Source organism: Palaemon carinicauda, chromosome 2 (genome assembly GCF_036898095.1).
Source record: "Palaemon carinicauda isolate YSFRI2023 chromosome 2, ASM3689809v2, whole genome shotgun sequence".
In the NCBI taxonomy this organism is placed as follows: Eukaryota; Metazoa; Arthropoda; class Malacostraca; order Decapoda; family Palaemonidae; genus Palaemon; species Palaemon carinicauda.
Window position 1 is genome coordinate 22,121,145 of NC_090726.1, and position 5,000 is coordinate 22,126,144.

Sequence of the window (5,000 nt, forward strand, 5' to 3'; positions counted from 1 at the left end):
GAAGGTCTGAGCCTAGCGCAGGCTTTCGGAACTTCATTAAAGATCTCGTTACCTAGGTCGATCTGGAAGGCAAATAAAATGGGTCTCATCAAAGCAGATTTACACACTGAAATCGTGTTAGCTGCCAACCCTTGGCCATGGAGGTGGATGAAGAAAGATAAGCAGAAGTCTGTTGAGATCTCCTGCGGATTCTTTGCCTTGACAAAGGCCACCCATTTTCTCCAAGATGACTCATATTGCCTTCTAGTCGATTTGCACTTATATTCTTCTAGGAAGTCTATGCTGGCTTTCGAAATCCCGAAACGCTTTCTCACCGCAAGGGCGAGAAAATCATGAGCTGCAGGGTCCGGGTTTTCTGTAATGAAGCGCAGACAGTCGACTTCTGGACTCGCTGGGTCAGAACTGGATCTGGTAGTGGTACAAACTTCAGCTACAGTTCCAATGCCAGGAGGAACCACACGCTGTTCGGCCACTTGTGGGCCACTATTGCCGCTACCCTTTGAAAGATCTCAGTTTGTTGAGGACCCTCAACAGAAGGTTGTGAGGAGGGAACAGATAAATCTTGGACCATCTGTTCCAGTCGAGGGACATTGCGTCCACTGCTACCGCTAAGGGGTCCTCGTACGGGGCACGTACAGGGGCCACTTCTTGTTGTCTTTCGTCGCAAAGAGGTCTATCTGCAGTTCTGGGACTGATTCAGAATGAAGGAGAATGATCCTGCGTCTAAGGACCATTCCGACTATCGGTGTGAACCTGGATAGAGCGTCCGCTGTCACATTGCGGACTCCTTGAAGGTGAACTGCCGACAGGTACCACTTCTTCTTTTCCGCCAATCGGAAAATGGCTAACATCACTTGGTTGAGAGGTAGTGACCTCGACCCTTGTCGATTCAAGCATCTCACAACCACTTTGCTGTCCATCACCAATCTTATGTGGATCGAGTGACGCGGGGAGACTTTCTTTAAGGTAAGGAGCACTGCCATAGCTTCTAGAAAGTTTATATGAAAGGTCCTGAATAGCTTGGACCAAGCCCCCTGGACTTTTTTCCGATGAGAGTGACCTCCCCATCCCTCCTTTGAGGCGTCTGAGTGAATCGTCATCGACGGGGGAGGTGGCTGAAGAAGAACCGACTTCTTTAGATGTCTGGCTTGGGACCAAGGCCTGAGAAGAGTACGTAGCCGAGGCGGCACTGGTCTTCTCAGATCTCTTCGCGCGTTTGATGCATACCTTCTCCAAACTCCTGTTGCATCCTTTAGCTGTGCTCTTAGCACTGGGTCTGTCACTGAAGCAAACTGGAGAGAGCCTAGTACCCTCTCCTGTTCGTGTCTTGATATCCTTTCGGAATCTAGAAGTCTCTTGACAGAGCCCGCTATCTCCTTCCTTTTCTTCGTCGGGATGGAGAAACTGTGTGACAAAAGGTCCCAGTGGATTCCCAGCCACTGGAACCTTTGGGATGGAGAAAGTCGAGACTTTTTTCTGTTGATCTTGAAGCCTAGGTACTCTAGGAACTGGATCACCTGACTGGAAGCTTGCAAGCATTCGGTCTCGGATGCTGCCCACACCAGCCAGTCGTCCAGGTAGGCTACTACCTGAATTCCCTTTAGGCGTAATTGTTTGAGAGCTGCACTCGCAAGCTTCGTGAAAATCCTTGGGGCTATGTTTAGCCCAAATGGCATGGCTCTGAAGGCGTATAGTCTCCGTTGTAGCCTGAACCCTAGGTAGGGGGAGAGTCGACGGCTGATTGGAATGTGCCAATAGGCGTCTGACAAGTCTATAGAGACTGAGTATGCCCTCTAGGGCAGTAAGGTCCTTATGTGTTGCAGTGTTAGCATCTTGAATTTGCAATTCACTAAGAACTTGTTGAGTGGCGACAAGTCCAGAATGACTCTGAGCTTTTCCGAGTCTTTCTTGGGAACACAAAACAGCCTCCCTTGGAATTTGATGGACTTCACCTTTCGGATCACCTTTTTCTCCAACAGTTCTTGAACGTACTCCTCCAGAACGAGGGTGGAGTGTTGGAAAAACCGAAGGCACGGGGGTGGAGTGCTGTACCAGCTCCAGCCCAGTCCATTCTTGAGTAGGCTTTGGGCCCAGGGATCGAAGGTCCAGCGATCCCAAAATTTCATCAGTCTCCCTCCTACCGGTATCGTTTCACTTGGACTGCCGTCCTGAGGTCTTGCCTCCCTGACCACGACCACCTCTGAATCCCCTTCCCCTTGAGGGGCGCCTAGACGAGCCTCTGGCTGCTCCTCTAGGTTTTGCACGAAAGGAAGAAGACTGTCCTTCGAACATTGGGGTGAATGTGGATGACTGACCTGGCACAGCCTGGGGTACCAACTGAAAAGTAGTCGGGGTTTGTGCCACCATCTGGGGCACTGGAAGCAATGGCAATTGCAGTTGCTGTTGCTGTCTAAAAGGCTTGGCTGACCGAGACGGTAGCCTAGTCCTCATATTCTTCCTCTTTGGTTGAGGACCCTCATCCGGGGAAGATTTTCTTTTGATAGCCAGGCCCCACTTCTGGAGAAGGTTTCTATTCTCCACGGCGGCCTTATCAACAACCTCTTTGACCACATCGGTAGGGAAAAGGTCTTTTCCCCAAATGTTGGAGGAGATTAACTTCCTTGGCTCGTGTCTCACCGAGGCCCCGGTGAACACGAACTCCCTGCAAGCTCTCCTTGCCCTGACGAAGCTATAAAGGTCCTTCGTCACTGTGGCTAGGTGAGACTTAGCCACTACCATGAACATTTCATGGACCTTGGGGTCACTTGCCATCGTCTCAAGAGTAGTCTGATGAGACATTGAGGCAGCCAGTCTTTCTTTTGTCTCGAACTCTCTTCGTAAAAGAGAGTCGGACAGCTTGGGGAGGTCCTTGCCGAATTGCCGTCCGGCAATATCAGCCTCCAACTTTCCCACTGAGAATGTCAGATGGACATCCTTCCAGTCTTTGTGGTCCATAGGCAAGGCCAGCGACAAGGGTTTACACTCCTCCAGGGAGGGGCAAGGCTTGCCGGCCTCGACTGCCTTTAGGACAGTCGCAAACCCTTTCTGTAAAAAGGGGAAGGCTCTAGCAGGGGAGGACACAAAAGAAGGGAGCTTCTTGTTAAATGCAGCTACCTTCGAGTTAGAGAAGCCCCTCTCTTTCATCGAGGATGAAAGTAGGGCTTGAGCCTTACCGTGGTCCATAATTATGACCTCCTTCGGCTCTGTCTCCTCCCTTGAAGCTGGTTCTTTTCTCAGCCGGACATAGCAGTCCGGATATGATGCCTTGCTGGGCCAAAATTCCACCTCCTGTAGTGGAACTGAACCCAGCTTATCCGAGATGACGATCTTTCCAGTCGTCATTGGCATGTGCTCAGCACACCTCCAGGGGTTAGCATCTGAGCATACGGGAAGGTCTTTCACATTGAGCCCTTTTCGGGGTCCACGTGATTCTGCCAGGGACTGTATACGCAGTTCCATAGCAGCCGCCTTCTCCTGATTCTCCTTCTGCATTTGTTGGATCATTCCAACAATCGAAGAGAGGGCCTGTCCCAGTTCTACTGGGAGACCGGCCGATGTTGAGGGGATAGGATCCGGAATCTGAACCGGAATAGCCGACACCTCGTCGACCTCATCCTCTACGACATCCGGGGTTTGAACTTCATCCTGACCTTCTGCCAGGAGGTCTTGTTCCAAACGTTCGTCCAGGTCAGACATCCTGTCATCTAACTGGATGTCTTGCATCGCAACTGCGACTTCCACGTCCACCTGGACTTGATCTTGGGGGATCTCCTCTTGAGGCTGGGGAATCACTGCATCAGCTGATGCCTGGGGAAAAAGATACGCCCACATCTTCTCACTTGGAAGATAAGGGCCAGAGGTGTTCTTCTTGAAGCCCCTTACCCAAGTACGAAGCTTTTCCCTTGCTATATCCCTTGATTCCGCCGTTCTAGGGGAATCAAAAGCCTCAGTAATCAGGTTAGTGCATACAGTACGTACCTGAGGGTCCCAATACTGGAGATCATCCTTGGAGACAGCGCATGCTGCATGTCTCCTACAACACTCATGTCCGCAGAGGTTCTTGCTGCGGACATTGCAGAAAACATTTCCGCACTTCGGAGGGTCCTCCTGTAAAGAGAAGAAATTTCCATGAGTATCAAGTGAACTATGTATCACTGGATATGCATAGTATAGCATAACAATTCATAAAGGAAAGACACACACTTGTGTTTCCCTCACAACCCATTGTTGCAGCCTTCCAGATAATAAAATCAAAAATGGTTTATCTCTTCTAGAGTAACCAATGCAAGGTTTCCAGAGGAAACAGGTGGAGCTCACACCTAAGCAATGATTTTAAAATCCTGGATAATAGACAGGGAAGAACTCAGCTTCCTATCTGAGGGCAACAGCAAAGGGGCGTGCAAGAAAACACAATAGTGTTAGAAGACACAGTGCTGTACCAAAACCCTTACTATAGTTTTCCTCTTACTGTATATGCTATACAGAAGAATACTAGTACAGTATAGGGGGATGTGTGCCGGCCTGCCTTTGCCGGCCGGCACACACCACAACTAGCTTTAAAGTATACTACTTAACAGCTATAGGGCGGCAGCACTCTGGTTCAAATGCCTGTGCCGGTCGGCAGCAACTGCCGGCCGGTAACAGCCAGTGTTGGCCGGCAATGGCTGCCGGCCAGCAACTACACAAGGTAGTACCCAGCTGCCGGCCACACTCTTGGTGACCGGCAGACAAGGGCTGACATAAGCCGGCCGGCAAAGGTACAAGACCGATGCCAGCCGGCAGCAAAAGAACCAGAGGACTACACCTGCCCGGCTGCCGGCCTCATAGGCCGGCAGCCGGGACAGGTACAGCACTTAGAAGAAAAATAGAATGGATGCCGGGATAAGAGTGTACACAACCTCCAAGCCCGGCAACCGAAAGAGTGCATATAAGGAAGGGGAGAAACTAATTCAGGCTTCCTCGACCAATGCCGTCCGGCTCTGCCGGCAGGCATGGATGAG